Consider the following 14002-nt stretch of genomic DNA (forward strand, 5'->3'; position numbering starts at 1 on the left):
TTTATTTCAAAATAAGCACTTCCTTGGCACAAAAGCAGCACTGCGAGGTTTCTGGACCGCTATTTCAACAATCAACGTCGACTTAATATTTGCCTTTAGTGTCCCTTTAAGCATCCTGGTAGTTTAAGATATGTCGGGCCATGAAGAATATGAGAAGTAGGTTATATATCGATGATATATCATTGATATATCATCGACACTCCTTCTGGCTGTGAGTACCGCGCTGCGGAGGATTTACGCACTCGGCAAGCAAACTGTACTCGGCAGCAAACTGCACCCCTTTTTGCTGACATATTTAACGAATGCAGCTTGAGAGAGCTATTACGCTGGCTTAAAAGATTAAACTTTGGTATCTGTACAATTTGCTTAGCCCGTCATTTACATGCGGACCAGTTATTGACATGGCTATTTTTCTTCCTATTTTTGCAGGCCTATGGCTATAGGGACCATCGGCGAGGCTGGAGCTTACCAGAATAACCAAGACGTTGGGACGTTCCGGTGAGTGCTCGGAAAATGAGTCTGCTCTTGCTATCAGAGCTTGTTATCACGGCCGTATCGTATGAGCGGTTTCTCAGTGACGCACAGTGCCCCTCATAAGAAGGCGGTAACATCTTTTTTTTATTGAATTATTGGAGCGTGTAGTGCCCCAGGACAATTATCGCTAATCAGCAGATATACCGTGCATGGTGGTTGTTGAGACATGCGCATTCCATGTGTAAGAATGCGCACCTGTCGGGTATGCGCTGTGATGCATGCGCGTGTGAAGTTCATTAATTGTATTTTTCATCAAGCCCAACATTCCGGTTGCGTGTATCTGGCGCATCGTCAGTACTACTGCACAATCAATCGAGTAGCAGAATTACATATTTCGATGGCTGGAGTGTGTGCATAAAGGTACGACATGGGCGGCAGTTCTGATGATGTTTTGCAACCCTGAAGTCCCATGCGTTATACTGGAATATACAGTGTTGGATCATAATGAAATGTCTTCATTCTTTTTTTACAGTTCACGGCGCTTTGTTTTTCATTGATAACTATGAGCGCCTGATCAACGACGACACCCCGGCATCCTACACCTTTAGCAACAATGAGGGCTTGATTCGCGTAAGGTGTCGTGAGTACGCCGCTCATAACGTATACACATAAGAAGGGAAAGTTAAGAAATTCCGAGCACGAAACTTGGCCTTGCGATACAAAATCACGACCGTTTCACAAATCACGACAGCAGGACGATTCACCACGCAATACACAGTTCGTTATTTCTATTGGGAGTAGCTAATCGAATCCCGATCGCCTCGTATACCGGAGGAAACGGGTGTTCCGGTATACATGCAGGGTATACATATATAACGCGTGCAGGCGTCCCGTTTCCGCGGCCGTCAAAGCTCTTCCAATCTGGCTCGCTCGCTCGGCAGGCATGGCAAGGTTTCCACGGGTGCGCGCACGGTGGGGTCACCCTTATACAGCTCGTGCGCATACGGCAAGCGTTCCAATTAACTCGCGCTCGCGCGCGTGTGTGTACGCGCGTATTCGGAGTGCCCCGCGCGTCTACACGCCAAACTCTCCCAACGCTCCCTTCCTGCGAGAGGCTCACTCCGTATAAGCACGCCCAGATACGAATCGCTGCTGCGCGGCAAACACACACACACACGCAGAGACGAACGCTCCCTTCCTACATAACAGCGCAGTTTCCCCCGTTCGTGAGCCGCAACTGCTGCCGACGCCCGAACGCAAGAGGTATATAAGCGGCCGGGGGTATAGAGTAGGGGAGAGGTAAAGATAGCGGGGCGGGTGGAAGTTTTAGCCTTATGAAGTAAGTCCGTAAGCCCGTGGATTGCGGAGCCTTTAGCGGCGGTTAAGGCCCTGACAGGCCGCAAATCCGCGCCCTTCGGGGAGCTCCGCTTCGCTTCCTCTCGGTCGTTGGCAGGAAAGAGAGAGATTGCGGGACCGGGCGTGGCTTCGACCTCGGGCTTCGGCGTAGCGCCGCGCCGGCGGTCTATATAGCTGCGTCGGGGAGAGGCGAGCTTTCGGTGCTTCTCTCTCACTCCCTCTCCCTCTCAGCCTTTAGCTTCCCCCGCGCCAACTACACGCGCCCCGGGCGCGTTTGTCGCCCGGCGCTCTTCCCCGACTATGGTGTATAGTAGTACACCGTCGTGTATAGTGCGGCAGCAAGGTCTTTCCTCGCTGAATCGGGCGTCGCGTGGCGGGGACACATACACACCGCCCTGGGTTCAGGAACTGGCTGCCGAGTGTGGGAGGGAGGCCAGGAGCGAAAGTCTGGTCCGCGCTTGATTACGAGTTCCAGGACGACTCCGTCCGCGAGCGCAGTGCTGCGCCCGAGCTCTTCGGAGCGTGAAGCCGGTTCCTTCCTTGGATGCCCCTCTCCCAGCGAGCGCTGGACTTCCGAAGAGCCGCGCATCGGCCCGCTGCGCTGGACAGCTGCGAGGCATGCGCTATATACTACACAGCGTGGGCTCTCTCTCTTGGAGCAAGCCGCCAAGCCTTCCACGATGACCTGCCTTTTACTGTTACGTTATTGTTGATATATGGCTGGGTCGTGAGAGGATGCGCGCCGTTTTGAGCACGCTCATTTCACATAGCACCCCTCCTCTTTTTTTTCTTCTTTTTTTTTTTCCATGGGTCGTCTAAAGGCTTTTATAGCAAAATTTTGTAGTGCTGCAATTAGGCCAACCTCTTAGCGGTTGCACATTAAGTTAGCCTTACCTGTACACGAGTAATAGCGAAATGTATAGGAGGAGCTCTGTACCACATTTTCACAAAGAGGTAGAGGCGTGCTATTTAGTTTTGGCTTAGTCTGTTGTAAACGGAAAACTGCTACAAAAAGATAGTATTTTGTAACTTTTTTTTCTTCGCGTGATACCCATACATATGTGATGTTCATACATGTACATATCTAAAGCGAAAGCTGCTTGATTATTACGTCTATTTCGACAAACAAGTAGCAACGCACACTCGTACGTGTTTTTTGTGGCAAGCTGTTACGTTTCTCATGCCGTGAGCGCCTAAAACCCTATAGCACACCAAATCTTTTCGCAGGTTGAACACTTACACGTTCATTCGATTTCTGGAAGGTTTTGCCAGAATGAGGTGACAGATAAAGCGTTGCATTGCGTAAAAGGAATCTTTTTCATTCATGATTCATGTCCCGATCCCTCGTGATTCCTTTTTTTTTTTTTTCCTCGGAGCTATACACAACCGCGTGATGTGGCAAGAACACTGTATGCCCAAATCAAACGTAAGCTAATGTATAATCCTTCTCTACGTATCTCTAAAACGAGTCCTTACACTTCGCCAACGGTTAATGTCATAAATTCGAGAAAGTAAAGCACTGCGTCTCGTTACCGTGTACACGTCAAGTCTTTCTCTCGTCCCCATTCTGGCACGTCGCTATTTGCGCTTGTATACATGCTACACCCACGATCGCATGCACAAGCCGTGCAGCGTATGTATATTTCGCATAGCACTCGCTTCACGACTGCGCCGGCGAGTCGGTCGGGGATCCCGGTGCTGACGTAATGCAGAGTCGCGCGAAACGGAATGAAGATGAATGCATAGCTTCCCCTAACTGACACGACTCACACACACCTTCCAGCCGCCTCCTCCTCTTCTCGTTCTAACTCGGGCGACGGTGACAATGAAAAACGTGCACCGCGAGTGCTCCGAGGGCGCCTCCGGCTTCGACGGAGCCAAGTGGCGGCGTCGACGACGCGAGAGCGAAAACAAGACAACAGGGACCGCGCTCTGTTTTCGGTCGGCACCGCGCGCGCGCGCTCGCGAGACAAAGCATCAGCTAGCGTTGGGGAGAGCCGCGCGCTGCAGACTGCGGAGTGTTGGATGAAGAGGGCGTCACAGCTAGGCGGTGGCAGCGGGGCCTTCTTCGCTGCTACAAACCCTGGAAGTAGCGGGCCGGGGAGGAGGAGATGCGAAGAAAAAACGAAGATAAAGAAGCCGCGCACAACAACAGCCTCCGGGAGTCGGAATAAAATATGACGCCTGCCGCGGCGTTGTTCAGGAAGAAAAATGGAAGAACGCGGCAGCGCGCTTCTTCGCGCCCGAAGCTATAGTTTGTTTCGGATGGCGCTTCGTCGCTTGCCGCCTGCCCTTTTGTTTCGTTTTCGATTTGCTTTAGACAGGGTAACACTGAAGTTAGGGGAGCGTTGGGCCCATTGGAAATAGGCCGCTGTTTTCAGAGCGCCGCACTCTCGGAGGAGAAACGCCTGTGTGGGGGTGTGTGTATAGACTATATAACGTGCATACGCTAGCGCCTCTTCGCGCGCTCCTCGAGTTTCTCCCGCCGTTCGATGGTCCGAGAAGACGCTCGTTCACTCGTCGCTGTTCGACTATCTTCCAGGAAATTCGCGGGTTTCGCGCGGTGTTTACTTAAAGCGCGCGCGCTTTCGTGGTGAAGGTTGTAAATAGACTGTTCCTCGCGAAGCACTTTTTTTTGGGCTGTGCGTTTTTCTTACCAATCGCATTGCGATATCTGAATAACTAGGGCACTCGTATTGGTAGAGTGAGGTGAACAGTTTACAATACTAGCCTGTAAATGAATTATGCGCGTTTAGAATCCCTCTGGATTGAGATAGACGAAAGGGTCGGAAAGAGTCTTTGCGCATAGCGCTCCAATTGCCTTTCCTTGGGCTGCTTGTGATATGAACAGTAGCGACTGTGTGCATCTGATCCGTCTCTCCGTTGTCCTTCTGGTCAACTCCCTTACCTTTAATGAAGGACAACAAACAGGACATTTTTTCTCGTTAATCTCCGGTCCTTTTCTTAGATCTCCCTCTCTCATTCGGCCTTCCACTGAATACCGCCTGTTACACCATATGGTGCGAACGCCGTCCGCCTTCGCACTTTACCGCTTCACTAGGCGGGCTTGCTTGAAATCTCAATTTTGCGCGGTTCGCACTCCAAAAAGTGGCCTCCCGGTGGCGAGCCAACCACAAATTATTCCTCGAATTTTCTAACCGAGCTCGCTTTCGCCATGGTTCACGAATGCGTAAACGTATTTACTTTTCGCTCACCTTTGGCCAATAAGAAACGCATATTCGCTTCTCTGCGCACTCTGAGCAAACTCGAGGATGAGGAGGAGGAACCTAGTGTATAGACAATAACAAAAAAAGAAACGGAAAATGAAAGAAAGAAAGGAAATCGCGGCCACGGTGGAAGGTAGGACGGTAAAGTGGAAAGGGGGGGGGAGGTTCTGTAGAGGTGGAGGTTGTAGACGTGAGAGCAGCACCTTCACGTGTAACCTCGCTCATGGCTGCCGTGGCGAAGTCAGCGGCGGTCGTGCCAACCTCCGTGCACCTGAGCGTCGTCCCCTTGAGCCAACCTGGCCCGCCGCTGACTCCCCGGCCTGCATGCTTTTGTTTCTTGGCTTTGGTTCTCAAGCCGCGCGCGGCCGTGCGCACCAAGGACGTCAGTGGGAGGAGCGGCGGCTGTTGCTGCTCGCGAGCCAGACACACACATGCTTTGGAAAATGCCGCGCAACGGCGGGCGGCAGCGGCGCAGCTCACGCCGTCCGCTCGCCCGTTCACCCGCTGCGTTTCGCGAAGGACAGCGGCACGACGTGATGTCGGCGCCGTTTCAACATAGTATACATCTATACTGTATCGGATGATGGAGGACAGATGTAAAATTCGTTATTCTCACCGGCAAGCTTCGAGATATAGACCAAACGGCGGGACACAACGAAGCATGTACGTTAGAATAACAGAGAGCTGAGCTAAATGGTATAGTATTCATTCTAAAAAGAAAGAAAGACACTTCTTTCTTGTGTCCGTGTTTGCACGTCCTGTCTTTTTAGAATGCATGTACGTTATTATTAAGATTAGGTTAGTTTGCATGCATAACGTTAAGTGGCGTTGAACCAATAGAAGGAAGCACACTAATCTCTGTGGCCCATATTGTTCTTCGACGTGACGTCAAAGCCCGCTCTTCAATTCAAATTCAAGATTATTTCAAATCAGCATGACATACGTTTTTACAGTACACAGGATGAAGGGGGATAGATTGGAAACTCTAACGTCACCAGCAAACTTTGATGTATAGCCAAACCGGCGCGACACGACAAACAGGTGTACCACAGATAGTGTACTCTCCGTGGTACACCTAATTTTAGCGATATGTGTCCTTACAGTTGGGTTAGTTTGCGTGCATAATTTTTAGGGGTGATAAACAAATAGAACCGAAGGACCCGCGCTTAGTAACTTAGTAAAGCCAAGCTTTGGGCTTGTTGGTTCAGCATAGTGAAAAGGAAACAACGCGATTGTTTCAGATGTCGACAATAGAAGCGCTTGTCCGTGTCGTTCCCTTTACTGTCTCCGTCGGAAAAATTCGCGCTTTTTCCTCCTGTGTGTTTTACACAGTTTCACAATTATGTTCACTAGCGCACTCCATGTAGATCGCTTCATTCGCCTGTAAGCCCGTCTATAAGCACTCGTGCAGTTATATCTTGAATAAAACCATAAATAAAGGAAATAACGGTCACGCATTCTGCGCGCACGACTATTCGTTCGTCGTTCACTGGGAGTGCATTTACAAGCTATACGGAACTTTAAGTATGCGCTAGCCTGAAATCAGGGCACTGAACCTAACGTACTATAGCATTATATCATAGCCTGTCGTGGACTTGGCCTCTTCCCTCTTTCATCAGCGTCATCCACCAATCTCATCATTTTCGAAGTACAGCTGCTATTTACCTGAGGCCGTCCATCTCTGCCTGCGTTTTCCGGGCAGTGTAACGTTTACCTACTTTTCTGAAGTTTTGTCCGTTGTGTAGTGCGTAACCTATAGAATCGCTAACACGCGTTGCTCGTGTCCAAAAATTAGAGATTAATCAACTCGAAGCTTCAACTCCGGAATGGCCTTGTAGTGCCCTGTAAGTAGTCACTTTAAATATTCGGCGTGCGACAGCTGACGTTGGATCTGGTTTTTCTCTTACTTTTTTTTATTTCCTTATTTCCCATATTTTGAGTGTACCAGTATTGCTGTATACATCATGTTGTTGCTATACAACACATGTTTACCGCATACAGCACCAGCAAGAAATAGGCGGAAAAGAAAGCGCTTTTCTCAGCATTTCCCAAAACACATGCAACATCGAGCCAGCATAAAGACGAAGATTATAGACGGCGACTACACAGTGTGCTTCACAAATAATGCGCGCGTAGTATGTTTCACAATGAGTGCAGGCAAGCGTCGCTGCATCGAAAGGCTACTTGTTACTTGTATGTACATTGGTAGGGACTTTTTTTTTTTCCTTTGGTAGTTTACACGGATTATATCGCTCACGCAAACGAAGATGTCTGATGCACCGTAACGTCATCCGTAAGTCACAATTCTCGCCAGCAGATGGCCACGAGGGCTAACCGTATAAGACAGAATATCGACCTCCATTATCATGTCCACCCTTTCGCAGCCCTGGCTCGCGCCTTTAGCAACGTATCGCCACAGGTGACTCACTCACTGCGTGCAAGCTTTTCCTCTGGCCTATGCAACAGAGCTGAGTATAGGCAAAGTACGCGTTAAAGTAGGCGGAGCAGAGCCATTTGAAAACGTACGTAGAGAATCTCCGTCCGGCCGAGTGAAAAACGGGCTTTGCCGGCGACCAAGGTGCGGTGAGGAAAAGCGTCTCCTCTTCGAAAAGCGGCAGGCAGGAAGCCGCTGCAACCGGCCTTGCTGCTTCGATGCGCTTCAGGGTTGAGCGCCAGCGCGCCCCCATGCACCAGCCGTCGCCGAGCCACAGAGGAAGTTGGCAATTCGCGCCTTGTGTTTCGCGCGCAGCGGTGCCCCTTTGTTCGCGCTTGTGTGGTCCCCCCCTCTCTCTCTCTACTGGTCTGGACGTTGCCCGGTTAGCTCGTGGATGCGCAGATGTTCTTTTTGAGACGCCTTTAAAGAGAATTGATTGTTTTCTGCTTGCTTTTCTTTTTTACGTTAGAAACATCCGCATGTAAGCACTGAAATTCGCTTTGGCATCTTCTCTACCTGCCTCTGACGCCTGCTTCACTACATGACAGACTTTCCTCTCCGATGGTTTCCTCTGAGAAAGGCGTAACAAGAGGTCAATATGTTGCTATGAATATTCCAGCGTGTTGAGGGGCCGTTCGTGTTTTTTACAAGCCACGCGATGGTTTCAGTTTGGGTATGATATGTATCATATTTGTGAAATTTGTGTCATGCCCTTGGTATATGCGAAGCGCTTGCTTCCTTGAACAGTTCTGATACGTTCCATTTTTTTCTTTCTCGTTTATTTCAGTGTTACGATTTTCTTGTTTAGTGCTTAATGCTTTAGGCGATGTATTTATTGCTACGCTTTTGTCGTAGCTGCCTCCTTTAGGAGCCGAATTTCCTACGTTGTTGCAGATAAGAAGTAACAACAAAGTCTGTCTGACAACGATTACCTTGAGACCATGGGCGCTTCACAGCACCAGAAAGCTAGGGCCCCGTATTCAGAAACAAATGTGGCACTACAGCTGTTCATACGGAGCAAGATCAGTTGTAATAACGAAGGCGGCTGACTTCGGCAAGATGGCACACCTGAACTCGTTAACCTGCTACTGTTAATTTTCATATTATACTTATTTTCTGCAACGGTTGTTCTACGTGTGTTAAAAGTGTAGATTCATAAACAGTTTGCCGAAACAATAAAATATTGGTCCATGGCTCCCCTCGTCACCGGCTTCCGCAGCTACGCGTCTACTCATAGAAAATTTATAAAATGAACTCAACCCAGCCACGGCCGCTGGACCCAAACACGTATCCCAGTAACTGCTTCTGGGCTTCACAGTCAGACCCACGTGTCCCGACACGCTAATCCTTCCATCACTCTTCATTGATTATTTTCCTTCCTTTTTCGCTTTGCCATGCATCGGTTAGCAATAACACGTTTGATTGGTTGACTTCCCTCCTCCTTTCCACATATTTTATCTTTTTACGTCTCTCTCTCTTTTTCCTTCACATCAGGATTGTCACGCTCACGTTCATTTTTACGGGTCTTGACTTTTCGTATAAATACTGCTTGCTTTTCCGGGGCGACAAGGCCTTTTCTCCGCGGCTACACGTCGACAGGGTCCTCTTTCAAAACAACCGTCATCCTGTCGCCCCTTTCTTTTTTTAAGCGCTCACACCTTGCGCAAGACTCGGTGGGCGAGCGCCAGGTGGATGTGCGTGTGCGGAACAAGGCGCTCTCTGTATACACTATATAGAGTGCAGAAGCGACTTTGATGCAAGCCTTATGACGCATATTATTGTGCTCCTTCTTGCCTGCCTGGTCATAAAACTCAGATTTCATTGCTTATGGGCACGCTGATACCGAGTTTTACGACCCGGATATAAACACATTGGGGAGGGTTATTGCGTGAGAATCCGCAATCTCGCCGGTTATTGAGCGGTTGGCATAGCGAACACGTTACCACTACGGAATAAAGCAATAGCGCGTGATGTACACGCGTTACATGCAACAGCAAATACTAAGAGGGAAAATGTATTTGATTTCTATTGTGCTGCCCTGACCCTGCGGTTTTCAAACTTTCGCGTCGGTTTCTAGTATATGTGGAAACCGGGGCTTCACACGAAGCCCCCTCGTGCCTCTTTCGCGGGATTAGATTTGCCGCATTGCATCAATGCAGTGCAGTAAAGCAGATTTTCGGGCTTATTGGATAAGAACGTTCGCGTATCCATGAGCCAGGTCTCGCGTTTGCGTGATCTATCGCCACATCATCCACATCTCGTTTTTTTCTTTTCTTTCTTTTTCTGTAGTTGTGCAGCTTGCTGTTTTGCTCTCGCTTACTTCTCGGGTGGCAAGTTCTCTTCTGCGTACTGCATGGGAAATTTATAGGGGTGTGCGAATATCAAAGTTTTCGAATACGAATCGAATACGAATATCCACCTTCGAATATCGAATCGAATATCGAATATCAAAGGAAAAATGCCTCCACAGTAACGATATTTTATTTAACATGTAGCTATTTGAAAAAAAAAAACATTAACAGCCTGACTGGCAACACAACATACACTGCTATCTCCAGAACACAATGCCCAGGCTAGCACAATGCACATCACAACACAAGCAAATATCACGGCCCAATGAAAGTAATGACTACATGTTATCATGAAGAAATATGAGTTGCTCCACATGATCAGGCAGCAGGCGCTTCCTTGTAACAGAGACAACCCCCCCCCCCTGCCATTGAAAAGGCACGCTGGCTTGGAACAGAAGTGGCTGGTATAGGAAGAGACATGGGGCAAAGCTTTGCCAGACTGGGGTATCTGAAGGTGCCTACAGTCCGCCACCAGTCACGTGGGTCACTGTCTTTCTTCAGAAGTGGTCCCGCATAGTGAACGAGTGGTAGTGCGGCACGTTACGGCCGCATAATATTGAAAATGTATGGTTACATGATCGCCAACAGCGCTGCACGTCGGAGATGCACCAGCAATAAATCATACGTATTGGGGCGCTCGTCGCAGGCAGATATCGTGCCTCTGTGTACTTACGATGTTCATCGCTCCTCTCGGCAACGTTTTTAGCGATACGAACACAGCAGAAATGTGGAAGACGTGTTATTTTATGCATGATAATCGAATCGCATATTCGAATTTTTTCGAATATTCGAAGTAATCGAATATTCGAAACTTTTCGAATACACGATTTTCGAATCGAATACGAATATTTCGAATGTAATATTCGACGAATATTCGAAACTTTCGAATATTCGCACACCCCTAGAAATTTACGTTGGGCTATATTGCGTTGTACTGCAAGACACGTGGCGTGCGGATCGCTCTAGGCTTCTTACAGTATGCAGGAATCCTTCAAAGGTGCTAGTTGCTTATATCTGCAGGTGACTTGCAGAGCCAACGTCCATAACGCCAACAATTCGCAACGCTTGATGCATAATATGACACAGAAACAACACCGTAATAAACAAACCTCACGACAAACAGATTTAGCTATTATATTACGTGTAACCGAATAAGCCTGGTTTTCTCATGAATAAACGAAAGCTGAAGCAAATCAGAAACAAGAATATACCGTCCGCTCAAATCGTCTCGAACTCATGGCTCAGGAAGCCCCGCCCGTATTGTCCTGTTCGTGTTTTTGTTGGGCTCTAATTTGCGTGTGTACTTTTTAGAGACAGTTCTACTTCCCAGCATGTACACTAACTGTGCCAGGAAAAACATCCTCAAATTGTTGAGGCGATTAGATAGAGAAGCGTACAGATCACGTATCGTGAGTTCTCTGTCATGTGAACTTGGCAGGGTGCAATCGTTGTGATAGCGCCTCATCGCATTTCGTGTTTCCGAATTAGAGCCGCGCATGTTCTAATCTCGCTTCCTTCTCTTCGCTGTTCTCTGCCTTCTTCATTATTGTCTTCTTACTCTTTCTCTCTCGCCTTCTTACCCAGTACCGTTCGAGAGTGAGACCGATACACGCCCACGATCAATAAATTTATGGCCCCGCGGTCTGGCAGTCGTGTCCCTTAACGTTCGGTTTCGTCGGACGTCGTCTCCGCGAAGCCATTCATTATTCATTCAGCGACAAAGAGCGGTGGAGAGCGAAATTGAGAGAGGAGGGAGGGTGCGTGTGCGCGGAATGGAGAGACGATGCCGAGAAAAAGAAAACTGCGCACAGCATTCTCTCTCCCATCGAAGCGAGCCGCGCGGAGCACCTACACACGTGGCCTTATGGAATAGAATATTAACCGCGGATAGCAGCAACTCTCTTGACTGTGAAGGGCGCCTCCGCTGTCGACAGCTCGCGATTGTTTCAGCGGCGCGTAACTAAGCGGCGGAAAAGAAGTGAAGCTGGTCGCCAACCTTATGGGGTGTATAATCGCCTCCGAGATGGGTGGAGAGCGAAAGTGGACGGTGCTGAGCTTATACGGAGCGTACCTGAGCGTATATACAGAGCGTGCGTGAACGAAAACAGCCTCACGCGAAAAGCGGTGTAGGAAATGCTGGCGTTTTGAGAACATTTCGTGCACGTGTTCTACATGGGTGATATCCAAGTAAGAGATGCGGTTTTGCCTCGTTTACGTGTTCTCGGATATAGTGAGATAGTTCCATGATCTACGGCCCCTTGTTATCGATATTCTTCTTTGATCTCAACTTTTCTACTCCTTCTACATTTTTGCATGGTTCAAAGTAGCTGCAGGTGGCGTCTGGTTTATCTCATAGCCTGACGTTTTTTTTTTTTTTTTTTTTCTCTCGACCTCCATCTTTCTGTCGAGCTTTATTATGTTCATGCTCGACTATTTCCTAAACTACACCTCCTTTTTTTTCAATCACAAGGTATAGAACTCTCCACTCTGCTATATTGCAGATAGCAACAGGTCGTCGACCGTTGCCCGAGTTTGCTTTTTGCCATAATTTTCTCACGTGATAAATCACGTGATCATCGGTAATAGCGGAAAATGCACACGCGCGTTGGCGGTGAATGTGCGTGTCATACAGGAAGGAAGCGCAGCTTAACTTCCGAGGAAGGGGAAAACAGAAACAGACACGTAAACATTGTATACCACAAACCACGATAATATATCCTTGTGCGCTAACGGATTAACGCATTGAACTCGAATGTTCCGTATGCGAAATTTGCAAAGAAAACTCGTCTGTTCATTTCATGAAACTCACTCCGCGCCACTTTTCGAAGCGAATAATATATTAACAATGCAGCACATACTGAAAAAGAAGATATATACATTGCAATATTTCTTGAAGTAAACTTATGCCAGGATAATTTTAATCGACAATTTCTGTCGAAGGGACAGACTTACGAAACTAGAAAAACAATGTGTGACAAAGGTTTTGCAGGGACTAACTATATAGGCATGCAAAAACAATCTTTCGTAATAGTAGAATTTTCAAATCATAATCCTACCGTCATAAATATGGTACAAGAAACGATGCACATGAAATGCTTAAAAAAATGTTACCTTCATACCTTCTATGAATACAGGAATAATTCTGTTATTTTTTTTACTTTTCCTGCTGCAGTGTGTACTGTGTTAAGGCTTTTCGTTACATTTCTGTTGTGCTCTTATATGTCTGTACTACGCTTGTATAATTGTATTAATCATGTATATGTATTACCAAATATGTGTTGTATATGTAATCGTGTGTGTGTGTATTATTCTTGCTCCATGTAACGGCCTCTGTTGTTTATGTGGGTCTAGAAAGAGGTGCGACACTCAGTCAGGCATTCGTGCGTTTTTGTCACCCTCCTAGATAGAACAAATGTACATAGTGGTATTTGTCATTGTCTGAAATAAATATGAATATGAGCATGTGCACTAACCTATATGCATTAACGTTAATAAAATAAAGGGACCTCATCTAGCAATTATACGGTACAAGTAGATTTCCTTGGCCGTTGGATCTCCTTTATTTTGATTTTTTCGCATAAGGGCTGCATGTTTTTGCCATTGGCTAACCGCCTTCATTAATGATATCCAACCACTCGATTACGCGTTGTCGGCTCTTACGAACAATGCAGCAATTTTGAAGATCTAATTTTTTAAATTAATTGGAAACCTTCGTTTCGTAAATTGCCAGGGTTTCTGATAAATACTTTTAAATATTTTTTTCTCTACAAATGTACCTTGCATTCTACTTAGTCGCCGGCACCAACCAGCCGGTCAGTAGGTATAGATGAACCTATACAAAAGCGTCCTAATGCGACCACTGTTATCGGTTACCGTTTGGCAAACTTCGGTTATCGAAATAACTTTCAATACGCCAACTCCGCTGTCACTCGCTCCACCGCGACTTTTTGCATTGTCCGCAAGTCCTGTAAGCCATATCACTTGTTTATTTATGCTCGCATAGATGCATATACTGCCATGCCTCGCGAACCACCTATTTGTAGATCTTATTTTTTTTCCGTGCGCAGAGTAATGCGACTGAAGCTCCATCGATGTGCCGGTGAACGGTGCGGCTTGTATGCTCGATTCATTTGCAAACAAGGAGCCGTGCAATGCGTCAA

General features: G+C 47.5%; 1 long non-coding RNA gene across 1 annotated transcript in view; it reads left to right on the forward strand.

The window, feature by feature from the left end:
• The first annotated feature begins 442 nt into the window (after nt 1-442).
• Nucleotides 443-14002, forward strand: part of LOC125758461 (uncharacterized) — a 47053-nt gene continuing 33493 nt past the window's right edge. The window contains exon 1 of the long non-coding RNA XR_007416096.1: nt 443-498. This is a non-coding gene — a long non-coding RNA (uncharacterized LOC125758461). The remainder of the gene's footprint in view (nt 499-14002) is intronic.

Source organism: Rhipicephalus sanguineus, chromosome 5 (assembly GCF_013339695.2).
Source record: "Rhipicephalus sanguineus isolate Rsan-2018 chromosome 5, BIME_Rsan_1.4, whole genome shotgun sequence".
In the NCBI taxonomy this organism is placed as follows: domain Eukaryota; kingdom Metazoa; phylum Arthropoda; class Arachnida; order Ixodida; family Ixodidae; genus Rhipicephalus; species Rhipicephalus sanguineus.